A 17,282-nucleotide genomic window follows, 5' to 3' on the forward strand; every position below is an offset into this window, starting at 1 on the left:
TATACTGCCCTCTTTTTTTATCCCATCAAAGCCTCTGGTAACCTCCAGGCTCCAGCTTAAACAAACAACCTTGCTCTTAAAAGCCCAGTCCATAATCCCAGTGTAATCACTCAGGCGACCCCAGCACATATACCCAAAACACAAGGATAAAAACTCCAGATATATGTGCTTGTATAAGATGAAATGCCTGGATTTAAATGTAGTTTGAAAGCTGCAGTTTTGTTTCCATCTGAAAAAAAGGAGATTAGGTCATTAAGTCATTAGGATCTTCCAGGAGTCAGTTCCCACAAGGGAAGAGCTTTTTCTCAAGAGTGCAAACTGTAAAAAAGACACCTGTCTGGGTAGATAGATACCCAGACACTGCCTCAACACAAGGGGCTTCAGATGAAGAGCAAAGGTCTGTTCTCTTCAAATACACTTTGAAACACATTTCTACCTTTTGTATCAAAATAACAACCCTCGAGTATTTGGTCTATGACAAACTGTGATGGAATATTATTGTTTGAGTGAAACTAAAATTTGCACAAATGCACTTTGATGGGAAACCACTCAGCATCATACTAACCTGCACCTTGAACTTGTTCCCAAGGGCTTAGAGCTTTTATGCAAATAAACTCAAACAGGACAAATTTGTTCAGAAATCATTTCTACCAAATAAATAAAAAAAAGAGATATAATTTCCTCTTCTTCCTTCAGCTTGAATGACTGCATTCATTAAATATATACCTCCAGGTTAGTGACAATATTGAACATGTCAAGTCAATCCATCCATCAGTGTCTAACAAATTTGTTTTCAATAGGTTACAAGGATCGACAGATTAGTGACACTGAGGCTGTTGGTGCCAAAGTGTGATTTTAACATTTTATTACTGGATCAGATTTACTCAAGACATGCAAAGAGCATAGCCTTCTGCGAAGTATCTGCACATTTCAGTACATTTATAGACAGTTCAGCTGTAAAATGAAACTATTTACAACAGCCGAGTGTAACGCTTATATATTCCCAGATATGACTGTCAGCCTACTGCACACAAAGACCAACCATAATCATGTTTAACCATCAGTGCTGCTTGTGAAAACACAAGCATGCACAGCAACATAACACACTGTACACACCACTAAATTAGTGCATTAGGCAGCAATGTCTGTATACCAGCAGTTAGGTGTTAATACTTTATAACCAAGCAATGACATCACCAAGGTGATGCAGGAAATATCTCTTGCTAAATGTGTCACTTTGTCACTTCCTTTCCAGGTTTTTTATTTTTGCAGTTTTGCAATATTTCTTTTGTTTGAATTGATTTTTAGCTTGTGTGTCTGTTATTTTCAATAAGTCCTTGTGTCTGTGTATTTATATGATTGTGTGTGTGTGTGTGTGTGTGTGCATCCTGTGGGTGGCCCAGCTCACAGTGAATATTCCCTTACTGTTTGGGGTTTGTGGGTCATCGTGTACAACAACAGACTCGTCTTTCGACTCCAGACCTCTCAGAACTGCTGCCTCAGCTGATTGTTTACAACATGACACGGCAGGCTTTCATTGTGGCCACTGCATACAGCATTACTATATATACACATAATGTTTTATGCAAAAATGCAATTTAATGACATGGATAAGTAGAAGGATCATGCACAATTAGGGGTTTAAGAGTGGGCTTGTGGTCAAACGGTAGTGCTGAGTTAAATCATAAGGTAAATACCAACCTGTTGAATGATTTTCACAAAATGCGAGCCATGATCAAGAAAATCCAGCTCAGAGTGCCCTCAGTACATATTTCTGTTTTATTTACCATAGCCTTCTGGAGACATCTCACTTCAGTGTGTCTTTCTTTAAAAGTGTGACTAATCAGCTCAAGCTCACACACAGACACAACTCCATCACACAAGCTGCCTGATAAATTATAACCACCAAGATTTCTGAGATCAGGAGCTTATTGCAGCAGAAAGGCACTGCAGCTTCATCATGACTTACCCAGGACATTAAATGTTTAACTAACAAAGAACCAATTTAGTTCTTGGCATCACTGTTTAGAAACCAACTGACACATTTTGACCCAGCGCCGGTTTTGGTATGTTCTGGACCAAATGTTCTTTCCATAATAAAGCCTTGACAAACTTAAAAAGCAGAAGGATTCTAATGAGCCATCTTGTCAAGCTTGTATGGTGTGTTTTACATGTATGAATGTATGGTAACAATAGTGGAGGGAAAAAAAAACAACTCAATTACAATCCAGTGAGATTCTGTCAAGCAAATATTCCCTGATTACAGCTGATTTACTCCTCCTTTCCTTCACAAATGAGTTATCCAATCCACAGCTGCTACTGCTGAGTCGAGAATACATGTAAATGTAATTAAAAAGGCTGTGAAGTCAGGTGCATTCAATTTTTCCCTTTAATATTGAAAGTAAAACAAGCTTTCGGGTTGCTTCACATAAACGTGCTTATCTAAAAAATGACTCGATAAATCAATGTTTGAACACTTGTGTTTTCTGGCCTGCATGATTTGTTGGGTGAAAATCGGTGGAACAGTTTTATCGTCACTCAGCACTGGCGAGAAAGGCGAGTGTGCATAAAAGCTTTAAAAAGCCATGAAACTCTTCAGTCTTTGAAGCATTTTCTCACTGTCTGCGGCACTTGCGGGCTGCTGCTGGCTTGAAGGAGTCATGGGTGATGTAGCAAAAGTCGTGTGCACAGAGAATTTCAAATACGTGCAAAGACTGATTTATTTATTGAAACTAATTGTAATGTGTCACTTTACCAGACTCCCTACAATGAAGAGACTGTGAACAAAAAGGCTGCAGTTGTTTACATGTTCATTCATTATGGCAAAAACTACCCTCTAATTACATTTGACAACCTGCCCTTTATCTTAATCTAATTATGTCATTTTGCATCCACAGTAATAAAGGCCTGCTGAATACCATAATGAAAATATGTATTCTCATCTACTGTTCCCAGGTGAATGAAGACCTCTGAAAATGAGCCCTATTTCAGACCTTTTTCAAACCTCCACCATTAACACCCAAAATACAGAAATTTACAAAAGAAGCCATTCACGACCAGTTCCAGACATTGCTGCTTTGTAAAACACGTTTCCTGAAATATTTTCAATGTGGAGCTCAAATGAAGTGCACTTTCTGTCGCAGCAAGGGTTTACAGAGCGCGGCAATGATATGATTTCCATTTTGTGCATTGTTATTTTTTATAATAGTCACAAGAACATGCAAAAGAGAATTCTTTTCTATCAAAGTCCAAAACTTTCCAGCGTTTGTCTGTTAAGAAATAACTCACCGTGGTAGCAGATAAAACAATGTACAGAATGTGAATGACACATGTATGACAATAACTCAAAGAAATAATGTAATGATGTTGATGTACTTTCTGTGTAGAAGACAGTTCATGTTTCAGAAAGTGGTGCATGACAAAATGACATTGAGACAACTGCAACCACTGAACTCTGTCTTCATATTGGAGACATGAAGAAACAATATGTCTCCTGAGGGGGGGGGGCATATAAAGTGGACAGCAGACTTCCTGTGCAACCCAAACCCCCTTGGCTTACATGGAAGCTGAAGACTCTGGGGATGTGTCCAAAATCACCCCCTACTCAAAATATATGGCCCTGTACACTATCTTTGCCATTTTGTAGTGCTTTCCGAATGTGTGGTGAGAATGTTTGGACCTTCAATGTATCCCACATTGCATCATGAGAAGTATTGTACAGCCGGTGGTCGCCACATTGGCATCATCCTTTGCGCAGACTGGCAAGAAGAGCAGAAGCGACCTGTCTTACAAATATAATGATCCGTTTAACCAATGAAACATGACCCGTGATGTTTGTTTTATGATTTCTTGCCATGAAGAGTTTTTTTTTTTTTTTTTTTTTAAATAATTTAGCCAATAACGGCACAAAACGGAGATAGTGTCTGAAACCCATCAAGAAGTGTTTTCTGATGAGTTCATTACATGGTGTCCGATATTGCGCTCCTCATATAGGGAGTAGGGAGTGAGTGATTTCATAAACAGCCTGGGTGTATTGTTCTAGCTTTATATGGGTTCATTGGAGACATTTTTTTATGGAATTGGTCAGGAGCAAATAGCAAATCGTCTCCTGGCATGTGTTAAATCTGCTTCTTACTGGGCCTAAGGGGACCAGTAAGTAGGAGGGACCCAATCATCCCCATGGGGAGTTTGTTGTGGATAAATTTAAACTATAATCTCCAATGTCCTTTTGTTTTATACCAAAACATATCAACCTTGTACGCTGTTTATCTGCCTTGGCTAATATCTGTTACAGAAAACAACTAAAAACACATAAACAAACAAACAACTCTATAGTAATGGTAAATTGTGGCCAAACACATATTAAAACAATGCTGCGTGATATTATGACAGAGTCATAAACCAGTTTCCCCACACTTCGTTCCATTGGCTGGGATATATTTTTTAAATTGGACTTTTATGGAGCCAATAGCCTTTCCAAATAAAGAGTGGCCACCCATCCCTCCACCTCCTCCTCTCATTGGCTGCCTGTGAAACTCTAAATCTGCCCTGGCAGCGGTTAGAAGCTGCTCTCAGCCAATGAGGAAAGAGCAACTGTTGCATTCATTTTTACCCTCCAGCAGGGCTGCTGCTGCTGCAGACTGGATTGTGCTGAGAGAAGGGGGCACAGTGTCACAACAAAGAGAGGAAATACGGCAGCCTCAACGCAAGACATGAGCACGATTACTCAAAACACAGAAAGAACATCAAATTGTATATTGTTTCCAACAACGGTCTTACTGTCTTCAAAGTCAGTCTTTTCAAGTGACAAATAATGACTGACAAAACTATGAGGTATTAAGGATTACTACAGCAACCCGCACAGAGAAAGTGAGAGAGGGGAGAGGGTTACTCTAGTTTCCAACGCCCTCCATCGGTAGCGACATCTCTCTCTCTCTCTCTCTCTCTCTCTCTCTCTCTCTCTCTCTCTCCCTCTCTCTCTCTCTCTCCCTCCCTCTCTCTCTCTCCCTCTCTCTCTCTCAGCTGCTGCTGCCGCGCACCCGTTCAGTGTCCCCTCACATCGCTTCCGAGGCTCTTGGAGGGAGAACGGATAAACGGCGCTGACGGTACCGGATTTGATATCCGAAGAAGGGAGGGATGCTACGGTGATTTCCCCACTTTTCTCTGCCGACACCGACTTCCACCCCACTCCATCACTTTAACCCCTGGACCTTATCAAGACGTACCACTACTCCGTTTATCTTTTTTAAGTCATCTTTGAATCCTCTTGCCTGGTTTTGGTATTTCTGCCTCTGCGCTTCAGCGGGGACCTGACTTGGCTCTGCTTTGATTTTTTTTAACCCCCTTTCGTCTCCAAGCGCACACAAACAGAGAAAAAAAAAGAAACTGGGCTTTCAGTCTGTGGATGTTCTGGACATCTGGTAAAAGAAGCAATACTTGAGAGTAGTGACCGTGTCTCTGCTGGCTTGTATGTATTGGTGAAATTTCCTTGGAGAGACGGGCTGCGCACGGAATCTCTCACTTCCCAGGTAAGAGCTGCTTGAGTTTAAGGACTGTGATTTCTGGCCGTTGATACATCAACACAGGCTCTCTGGTGTGTTTTCTCCCTCCTCACTATCCTCACGTCTCTCTCTCTCTGCGGAGGCTATGCTGAGCGCAAAACGGGCGACAGGCAAACCAAGTGAAATGTTTTGGTTCTTGGGATGCTGGGGACATTCTGGCTTCAGTCTGTATTGAGCCAAACACGGGGTTTTCCACAGAAATGCTGCATAAATGTTATGTGAGAAGATGCCACTGTGAGAGGTTTTGCGTAAAGGAGAACTGTGTCATGTAAAGCGCACAGATCCGCTGCGCATTGACGGTGATAACAATATATTAAAACTGGTGTATTTGCTGTGCTGCCGGCTGTAACAGTGCAGACTTTCTTCGGTCCTCCGAGCCACTGGATGACGGTTGGATTTGTGCGGTTTTCACATAACGCAGCCTCTATTTTCTCAAGTTTCAGGCGCAGTGTGCGTGTGTGTGCACATTTGGACTTATTTGGTGTTCGCGCGTCTGCGAGCGCATCTGACTGCGTGTGTGTCTGGCCACGTATAGTGGTTAATCGTAAACTCTCCTTTTATATCTTGGTGCCTCCCGGCAGCTCCGCGTAACGGGCGACGCACAACTTTTCTTGGATCACCGTCAACGCGTGACGGTAAAATCACATCAGTGGGTACAAAAAAACAAGTATTTTAATAAACACGCTGAGACAACGTTACTCATTGGTATGACAACTATATAAAAACAAATTTGATCAAGCTTCTCTCAATTGGACTCATTTGGGCACCTAAACCATCAACTACAACTTATTTAATTCCTTTTCTGTTAATCTTTCGCCCTCTCGTTTTTACATCTACTGCTATTTACAATGTTCATTATCGCTTCGTGGAATTAAGATTTTGAAATGTGAATCCTCTGAGACTCCACACGGTTTAGTATTCAGTCCATTTGAATACTTCAGCACAGAGCTGCGTCCTTGCCATTTCGGTGTGCGCCAGAGCCGGTGAAACTGCATAAAAATTGCATACAGATCACTTGCCCGTAGGCTCATACTAGGCTCGTTCTGCAGTCAATTAGGTCCGTGCGTTTGGCTTATTGTCCCTGTAGGGCCACATTAGATCATTTCTTTTCTAATTGTTGCACACATATCTACTGAAAGTGTCCTCACTGCTTGGCTCTGTGTGTGCAGGTGTGGTATGAATAATAACGGATGGATGGAGCACTGAGCTGCTGCTGTTAAGCTGTTTTAAAGGAAGAGTAAGTGAGATATCGTGTATAAATTGGGCATCTGCAATTCTGCTGCGTTTTAACGGAGGGGAGCAGAGAGAGGGAGGCGTTGACTGTGGGGCTGTATAGTCTTTGGTATTCATGGCACAGCTCAAGATTGCTGCTCTCAAGCAGGCAATAATCTCTCCCCCTCTCACTTTCCACCTCTCTTTCCCTCTGTCTCCCACACTGTTGCTCTATGAAATGTCTCCCCTCTCTGCCTTTTTCACTCCTCACCCTCTTTCCCCCTCTCTCTCTCTCTCCTTCTCCTTCCATCTCTTCATCTTTCCTCTCACTGACTCTCTGAACTCTTCAGTCTTGTGGGAGCCATTGAGAAAAATCATTTGGTGCTGCTGTATTTTATTCGACAGGGGTTTCTTACCAGCCAGGCTCGGCTGGTTAGCAGAGATGTTTCTTGTGGTGCCTTTTGTTTAAGACAAATGTCTGCAGGCAACAGAAATACCAGATATCCTTCTGAGGTATAGCTCCAGTTTGTTAAACAGAAAAAAGTTTTCTCTCTGCTTTTGTGTGTGTTACTTTCAGTGAAAAATCTTTTTTTGGACTCTGTTATCATCACTGTTGCTGTGGTTTGCCGTCACAGTTCTTATGTGGTTACTTTTGTATTTCAGCCCCCAATTAGCCCACAGACCAGTCAACACTGTGGACAAGAAAAGCAGAATTCCCCCCTTTTTTGGGTATTTGAGCCGTGGTTCAGTGGCGACATCACAAGAAAAGAAAGTCCCATTTTTTTCTAGATTTGAATTGCTGCTCCTTGTGTTCATTTTATGAAAGAGCTCATCATAAGGGCCTTTGGATGTTTGCTTAATTCACTAATTAATTCTTCTAGCCACAGTACTTCATTCACATATTCAGTTAAAACAGGAGCTGGAGAGGAAAGGAAGAGAGGCAGGGTTTGAAATGAGGGAGAAGAGAAGGAGAAACAACTGGGCAGATGTTTGGAGGAGCAGAACGGAGAGGGAAAGCATGACATCTATCAGGATATGGGAAGGTGGAGGAGGGTGAGGAGGGCAGCGTGACTTCTATCAGCAGCCTTTCTTTTTATGAGAGCCACTGCTGTCTGAGCTGAAACTAGACCTGCAACTAGAAACTGCCTGTCTTCACTTAGCTATCTCAGGAATGAACAGTTCCCGCAAAAGTGTGGTTTTATGTCTGGGAAAGCGATTGTATACTTTAAAAGCCGGACAGACGCACGAAATTGCCCTGTACCAGTACATCTTTGTGCTATTTCAGGGTTGAGCCGTGCACAGAAAACCTGGCTTAGATGACAGATGAAAGCGGGGCGGGTGAGGTATCAGATTTTTCACTGATGATTAGCCAAGAAATTGAACAGAAAATGTTAAAAGAACCGGTAATGGGAATATCATGCATCAGGTCCGTGTGTGTTATAGTGAGTAAAAGGTGATCAAGCATGCGTCCTTCAGGGCACAGATAGGTGAATGTATATTATAAGTGAAGCTGAGGATTAGGTGGTGCGGACTCCCCTGATCTCTTTATTGAGATGCAGGGACTCTGCTTCCTGCTGCAGTCTCAAAAGAAATCCTCATATGTGCATCTTCTGTATTGCTTTTTTCTTCGTTCACTGACACATTAGATAATCTCATGTGATGGCTTCAGTTGTGCTCAGAGTCATGTTGATGTTTCCAAATTATTGGAATGTCAAATATTGAATTTTTAACAGCCTCGGCTACTGGAAGGAGTTTAAAGGCAACTGCTTGCAAGCACTGCTGATGTAGCTCAGAGAGGCAGCGAGACAGAGGGATTAATTTATTACACTGTAATCATTATATTTATATTTAATTAGGCACCAGCTGCTCATTCCCCTAACTCCTAGCATTGTAAACAAGTTCCTTCCAAACAGTGAAAGAAAGAAGAGATAAAGCGAGATAGAGTGAGAGCGAGCGAGAGAGAGAGGAGGGGGGGAATGACTGAGAGGAGTACATTTCTAGGTGACGACAGAGGGAGCTGTTGGGCTTTGCTGCTGCAGCATCGACTGCTCTGCACTGGTCTTTTTCCTTCTTTCTGCTTTTTTTCCTCTAATTCCTTCCCAATCTTTCCTTCTCTCTCTCTTTCTCTCTCTTTCTCTCTCTTTCTCTCAGAGGGCCGGTCAGAGAGATGGAGAGGTAGTTAGGCTCCCCAGGGATGCAGGATTCAATCTGCACACCCAAACGCACCCACCCACACACACCCACACAAACACATCTACTCTGTCTGGATAAGCATGTCCACTGTGACTGGTTTCTGTTCACATTACCTTCCAGAGTGGGGCTGCGGGGGTGGATTGAGTTCTCTTTTTTTGCCTCTGCACTATTTTATTTTGTTTTCCTCCTGTGTGCATGTCCACACATTTGACAGAAAGCAGAGTCAGTACGAACCAACTGTTTAAATGTCAGCCCTTTTCCCCTCTCTCACTCTTAGACAGCACAGTGGGCAGCCAGGTAGATGTTTCACTGATGCATAATTTTCTATGGCAGCGCGATGGGATTAAAACTCTAATCTTTGGTCTCAACCAGATTAAATGACGGAGTCAGTAATTAGTGTTTTTGACCTCTAATCCCTTTACTTGCCCTCTGGAGGGAAAAAAAGACAGTGGCTGATTTGTATGCGTTTAATGAGGGAGGGGTAGGCGGGTGGGGATGATATCTGCACATGTGAGGAAAACTGAAACAACACAGGTGGTTCAGTGTTGTTGACTCAGTTCCCTTGCAGTAGAACACACAGGGTTTGGATTCCTTGGCCACAAGTATGAAGTTTGTATGTTTTTTTTTCTTCCTTATTTTCCCTGGTGCTCATGTGGTTTCAATTATTCCTTCAGTGTTCCACATGGCAGTGGCTTAAAAATGTTCCACACTAGTTCCAATTCATGCACAATTTTCCCACTTTTCTACCTTGTGACCTGTTTCCCTGCCTTCAACCTTCTTTGGGACTGATTTCAATCTGTGCCCCTAAAAAAAGACATAAAAATGAATGAATGAAATAAACTTGGAAGTGTTTGCAAGGGACAGAAAACAAGCAGCGGCCTGATATGTGTCCCGTGCTCTTATTATTTGATAAGCAAAGTCACACTGAAGTTATTTAAGTAGTGAAGGCACCAGTCAAATGCAAAGACATGAGGACTTGGAGACAGGAAACTGTGCTACAAATAACACCAGAAAACAACAAAGAATCCTCACAGCAATTAAAACAAAAGCACGCGGCGGCATGGCACTCCAACGTCAATTAAGTGTTGAATTTTTACACTGATTTCATTTCATGGCCTCTCATCCTGTGAACATATAGTCAGACGCTTTGGGTTGTGTGTTGGCGTTGAATATTAAAGCTTTGTCGGTTATTTTCCAGAAGCTGCTGAATATCGCTCCTTAGTTTGGGTGACCTTTCCTCTCCTGCAGGAGAGCAGCGAGCCTGAGCAGACCGGGCTGTGTGGATTTACTGGCAGATGATGAGGCTGCGGTGTAGTTGCGAAAACAGTGTTTTGTCTGGATCAATGTTTAATTCAGGATTAATGGGCAATTTCATCGATTCCACTATTGATGATCAGAATACAGTGTTGAAGGAGATATTGATTGGATTACAATGAAAATTGATTACACCAGATACAATGATATTGATCAGAGCACCTTGTGTGTGTGTGTGTCTGTGAGTATGAGCCACTTAAGCATTCTCATCCAGAAAATGCGTGCCTATACACAGTGTGATGTTGCAGGTGTTGTACTGTGTAGATTTTATATGCATGTTTGTGTGTGTGTGTGAGAGCAGATCTGCGTAATCCTGTATAATTTGTTTTCTGTGACAGTTGTTAGGTGCAGTCAGGTGGTTTGTGGTCTCATGACACCAGTCACATAAGTGAAAGAAAAGCAATTTCTTTTTTTAACGGCCATTTTTAACTGCATTACTGCTTTAGTAGACACTATTCAGCAGGGAGAGAGACACAGACACACAGTCCAGGAGAGAGAGAGAAGAGACATAGGATGAAGGTCAAGAAAAGGTTTATCTTAATTATAAATTTTAAGAGATTTGCATTCATTTGGCCATGTGTTTGGTACAAAAGTCATCAGACTGAGGACAGAGAGAAAGGCTTCTGGTTTGACAAGTTCTGTATGATGTACAGCAGAGTCAGTGAGGAAGAAAGAAAGAGAGGCTAGCTTCGGCGTGCGGGTCAAGGAGAGAATTAATGAGTCGTTTGCTTCTCATTATTCAGGATAATAATTAACTGTGTGTGTGTGTGCGTGCGTGAGTTCATTTTCTCGTTCCAGCCACTGCTGAAGTGGTTGTTCATAGTGGTCCTGCCCTGACTGTCCGTCACTTCTCATCCTCTAACTCAGTTAGCATATTTTTTCCCCATGGTGGTGTTTTACTCTTTTCATAATTTATTTTAAAAACTTAAACAATCAGCTGTCAAACTCAAGCTATTAATCTCTCGTCTATTTATCGTTTGTCCTCTGTCACCTCCATCATTCTTTCTCCATTCTATCATTTATCTCCACTAAAGTTGCCAGTACATGAAATACACACATACACACACACTAAAGCAGGTTAAAGTGTGTGTTTGCAGACACTGTGTTGTTGATTACCATAATTAACATGGTTATGTTAATTGTAGAAAGTTAATTTTGCTGATGGAACACCTTTCTAAAGGTGAACTCTATGGGCAGACAGCTATGGCCTCGAGGTACAGTGTGTGTCTGCGTGTGTGAATATTGTGAGTACATATTCATACCGTGTGTTGTTCTGGGCACACGTCGGTTCCAAACAGGTGTGTATCTGCTGTAAACACAATTTATTTAGCCGTGCACATGCTGACAGACAGTGATGTTTAAACCAGAAGCTGTCTGAACATAAACACACACACAGCCTCTGTGGCCAGCCAAAAAAAAGCAAATGCAGCATTGTGCTTATCTGATTATAAGCAGGGTTGGATAGAGGACTCTGCATCGGAGAGGTGGATGAAGAGACGTGCAGATAAACAGACTGATAGTTTAACTACAAAGTGGCACCCTGGTGGCTGAGCGGTTTTAAAAAAGCATGTGACTGTGACCTCCATGTGCCCCAAAAACATTATGTCCCTCCTTGACTATATTTCAGTTCATTTTCCCACTATTTACACTAACAAGAGAATGAGAAATTAAATGGATGACAGCACAGAGGACAGGAATAGCTGCATAATGAACATTCTGAACATATAGCTCCAAGGCAGAACGCACGACAAATTGTTATGATGTGTGGTGCCCATTCATATTATTATTCTCCTTAAAAAAGGCCTCAATGCCATATTATGTGCCTCTGCCTCTTCTTCTTCCCCTAATGGCATTATTAATGACATTATCTATGGCATCTCTAGCTTCCCATTAAGAGAGATGTTGTGACTGATTGTTGCACTTCCTATAAAAGCCTTGAATGTATCTTATTTTGTAAAACCTCTTCTAGGTTGGACTTAATGGGAAAACTCGAGTCATGACTGTTTTGGTGGTGATGAGAGTGTGTTTTGCCTTCATCGCCTGTGTTTAAACGAAATGAAAGTCAGTCATATGCCATTAGAGTCCCTGCTGTGGTCCAGCTAGCAGACGATCCTATCCACATCGTATGAAGTTAAACTGGCTTCAAAATGCAGTCTATCTGTATATCAGTATCTCTTGGGCAAATTTAGGAAGAAGCTTCTTAGCCACACTTATTCAAATATTTCAAAGTGTGTATCTGCATTTTTAGCATTAACCAGTCAGCATGCTGGCAAGGACTGCTCTTGATGTCAAAGTAATGCTTTGATCACATTGGGACTTATCTAGTAGTTCTCATCCACTCCTGTCCTCTCATTCCTTCTCTCCTCATTCCTCCCCTACCCCCCCTTCTCATCCTTCTTATCTGTCCTCTTCTCTGCTGTCCTCCATTTTTCTTCTCCCCCTATCCTCTTCAGTTTGCCTCGGTCCACTCCCTCTCATCTGTATTTATCCCCACTGCTCCACAGTGACGGTTACTTTCTGAAAAAGTTCCAAAAATAAACTTGGCTCGGACAGACATTAAAAAGAGCTTTACACATACATACATACACGCTGACAAAAGTCCTAGTAGCAGCTTGCTCTGTGTCCACTCAAGATGATGTGTGCTAAAATTACCACAGAGAGAAATGCATGCATGAAGGCTATTTTCTCATTGTATTATAAGTAAGTTTAGTAATGAGCCATCCTCCCCCGACACTCTCTGTAGGTCCTAATATATGTGGGTATCAAGGTGTGCTCTCAAACACAACACTGTTCCTGTCTTCTGCTCACACACTCGCAGTGCTGCTTTCAGATTGTATAACCACGATCTTGGTTTTAGACTAAACAAATAAAGGTCTCTAAGGTGCTGATGTATAGTGGCAGATGATAGCACAGAGAGGTGCACGTGACACTGACACATATTGTTGGACACAATTCATGTTCAAAAAGCCTGTTTTCTTTTCTACAAGAGAGAGCATTACTGCAAGCCTGACCTCTTCATCATAATAAGCTCTCTTTCTTTGTCCCCTCTGTCTCTTTCTGTTTCTTACTCTGTTCTCACTTTCACTACACTTCCAGTAAACCCTCTTCCTGTCCTCCTTCCCCCTTTCCTGTCTTCCATACCTTCTCACCATTTTCCTTTCCCTCTCTCTCTCAAAGCATGCTTCATTGACCGTGACACATATAATGGTGCAATATGATTGAATATAACTGCAGCCTCTTCACTGGCCAGTATTAATTTCACTTTTTTCCCATGCAAACGGTTTGACTCCAGTATATTTCTTTGCCCACTTCATGCCCTAATCCCTGATCATGAGTCAGAGCTTTATAGAGCAGCATTTATATATAAAGTAACATCTTTTTCCTTTTTTTTGTCCTGTCAGCTCTCCTCTAAGTTTCTCTTGGTATCTCCTCATTTCTCTCCTCTATCTTTTATCTGTGAAACAGTTTCTGTTTCTGTTTCTCATTCCTTCTCTGTCTTTATCTACCGTCTCTTTGGGTTTCAGTTGCAGCTGTGACTGCAATGACCTTTTCAGTGAAAGGAGAAGAGAGAAGCAGTGAACGAAAGCTATAGCCTCCTCTAGGATTGGCTAATTGTTATTTCACTATATAAGGGCATAGCTATATATAGGGAGCAGTCCAAGATCTGATACAAGGCAGAAGAGGAATTTGTCTTCTAAAATGTAAATGGAGCACTATGCACTTGAACTGATCTGACAAGATGAAAAGTTTCATCTTACAGTGTTTACCATTAATGCTGTGTGCCACTATGTATATTAATATAGTCAGACTACATTATACTATAATATGGCTGCGGCTGTCACTGCAGTTCATTTGAAGTGCATATACAGATAATCCAGTCTGGGTTATTTTTAAATCCAGTGAAGTTGCAACTGCTTTGAGCCATTTTCATACGTCGTATGTGTTTTCAGTGTTTATGTGGAGTGACATCAAATTTGTCACAGCCATGTTTATTTTTATTGCAATGTTATGAAAGCAAATGCCATCAACATTGTTTATATTCTAGTGGCAAGGTTGAACAAACAAGGTCAGTGTGTGTGTGTGTGTGTGTGTGTCACTCCTGATGTGTCCATGCATTGGCTGGGCGTTCTCACATACTATTGCTGAAGCTGAGCAAGCAAGGTCAGTGGTAGTCTGTGTATTTGCGTGCACACTCCCCATGCACCTGAGCACGTGCATCACCTGAACAACACATAAAAGTTGTCCTAGGCGGTCTGTCTGCACGAGTTCATGTCACCAAAAGGTGAGGTCTGTAAGGCTGCCCTGGGCTCTGTGTGTGTGAGTTTAAGCATCAATCTTGCCTTGTGCTCTTATCTTCATGGGAACCACATGGCTCTATGAGCACTGAAAGACCTGGAAAATCCAGACAAGACAAGGTTCTAGTTTTGAATAGTGGACGTTAATGAAGCTTTAGTTGGGGTGTAAGTTTGTTACTGGGGATGCAGTGTGGATTAAGACAAGTGTACTGTAATAGAAGTGCACCTGTGTGTGCGTGCACGCAGGGTTAAACAGATCACTGCTTGTCTAGACAGCTGTTTTGACCTTTTTATGTGAGAAAATAGACCGGATGTTTTATTCACAGAGCATGCTAATATTTTATTCAACAACGCAATGCACCAATCTTTAAGAGCTGTTTAGAGCAATAAGAGCTGAATGTCACCTGATTTCACTCTTAAGATGAAAAGAAATACATCAAAGAAAAAAATATCTTGCTGTGACATTTTGAGGTGAAGAAAAGTGATTTATGAGGATTTCCATTTTCTATTTATATTTTAGATGCTGTATTTTTCTTATGCATTTATTCAAATCTGCTTCATTTGAGTGTGAAAGAACAGGTTCAGATGCTTAAGGACACATGACTGCAGTGCTGCTGATGTGGAGTAGTACACTTATTGCCTTTCACTGCACTTTTTCCTTAAGAAAAAAAACTGTTCTGTGTTTTCACAAAGATGTATTGGAATGCTGCAATGGAGACTTTTTTCCTGTTCACTCAGTCAGAGTGTGTGGCTGTGTGTAAAGATCAGTCAAATATGTTATCCAGGTGATTACCCATAAACAATGGGTAACTATTTTATGCATCAGTTTCAGGGACATTTGCAGCTTGGTATAGATATGCAATTCATACAGGGTCTACGACAGGAGGGAATTTTAAAAGGCAACAGTGCAGGTTTACTGAGGTATGAGATTGCCGCTGAGAACAACAAAGGGTTCTCTGTGTCAACCTGGGGAAAGAAGGGAGGGAACTTGGCTTCACCATGTGGGGATGGGGTTTGAGACGGGGGGGTTATTATCAAGTAACCAGCGTGCATTGGTTTGGAAAACAGAAAATGGGGAGGGGGATGAGAATGCAGGGAGTGAGCTGAGGGGGGGATCGTTTTGCAGGGGAGGATGTTTTGGCACAATGACCCTTGTGTCCTCCAGTGTGTCACTGAGTTGAGTGTTTGTCAGTGGTTTGTGGGTAATGGGTGGGTAATTAGGGTCATTACACATGCATGGTAGATGTAATGGTCCACAACATCGCTGATCAATTTCTACCTCTTTCCTTCATGCCCACTGCCTGTCCCCATAAAAATCACCATAAGCCTTTCATCTTTATCGTGATAATTCCAAAGTTATTAAAAACAGTTACGAAACAACTCACTAAGCTCTTTTTAAAGTCAAGGATTATCAAACCATTTCCTTAAAGTGGTGTATATTTTCAAGCTAGGCACAATGGCCATCATTCAGATCAATACCATGTTGAAATGAAGCCCCTGTGAAGTGTTGTATTTGGTTTATAAGCAACAGATCAAAGGTCAAATCCATGAAGAATTCCCCCATGTTTTTTTCTTCTAAGTACAACCACAGAAAGCAAATGTTTTGTTATCTAAATTTCTGAAGTCATAATTTTACATTCTGGATAACACAAGACAATGATGTTGATTAAATATTCCTGACATTTTAGGCTAACCAACAGGAATTTATTGATGCACATACAATTTATCATTATGAATTTGAAAGTGCTTCAAAGCTATAAATAAATACTAATGACTTCTAGGTGATCATGACCTGTCATTCAGCCAGAGTTTTGGGCCTGTAAGGTCTCCATGGGCTAATTTGAATGTAAACAGTGAGCGTCAGTTACTGGATAAATGGGATGGGGGAGTACATCCCAGACTGAAGGGTGGTCTTTAAAAGCTTAGTGGCATCCACTAAGACCCTGTGTTCTGCCCCTTGCCTCGTCAATAGAGCAAAGCTAATCTGGGTCTGCTTGGGGCTACTTCTTTCGTCTCTTGGGCGACTGTCTCTCCCTCCCTCTCGCTTGCTTTTCTATCTCATTCACGGCGATTCAGTGGCTTGCTCAAGGACACCGACTGGCCACATGGATGTTATGCACAGCAAGTGTTGACCTTTGAGCTGGAGATTCGTCTGTCAAACCACTTGGCAAAAGCATGCTGTTAGTGCACAGAGGTCTCAATGCAACTGTCTGTCTCATTCTGTTAAATGACTGCCTTTTAGTGCAATACAGATATAGTGACCTAATTACTGCTGAAGACTACAATTGTTGAAAACATTCACTCAAATATGAGCTCCATCAAAACAACAGAATGATATGTTATAATCAAAATAAAAGCAGTGTCTCATAAATGTATACATCACTCTCCCTATCTCTTTTTTGTCCCCTCCACTCACTGGCTCCCGAGGGTCATAGTGTCAGGTGCTGGACAAAAGGACAGCTGTATCCAGATCAGCCAAAGAGCTACAAGCCCCTGGGGGTGGGATTAAGCCAATTAGTAGCTGTCAATCACTGTGACATATCATGGACAGCTAGATCAATACTTGGATGCATGGAGGGAGGAGGCGGGACAGACGCATGGATGGTGGCTGGCAGTGAGGGTTAGTGGGTGTCTGGATAAAACTAAGCGGCAAGTGTGGCAGGATGGAGGGAGAAAAAGGGTGGAGAAAGGAAAGAAAGGAGGTCTG

The 17,282-nt window shown here is 41.9% G+C and overlaps 1 protein-coding gene across 1 annotated transcript in view; it reads left to right on the plus strand.

The window, feature by feature from the left end:
- Window positions 1-4,664: 4,664 nt before the first annotated feature.
- The window catches only part of cdh11 (cadherin 11, type 2, OB-cadherin (osteoblast)), a 67,987-nt gene continuing 55,369 nt past the window's right edge, over window positions 4,665-17,282 (plus strand). Inside the window, exon 1 of the mRNA XM_028422949.1 lies at window positions 4,665-5,528. The gene's annotated coding sequence lies outside the window, so the exon portion shown is untranslated. The remainder of the gene's footprint in view (window positions 5,529-17,282) is intronic.

The sequence above is a fragment of the Parambassis ranga genome, chromosome 15 (genome assembly GCF_900634625.1).
Source record: "Parambassis ranga chromosome 15, fParRan2.1, whole genome shotgun sequence".
NCBI classification, from domain to species: Eukaryota; Metazoa; Chordata; class Actinopteri; family Ambassidae; genus Parambassis; species Parambassis ranga.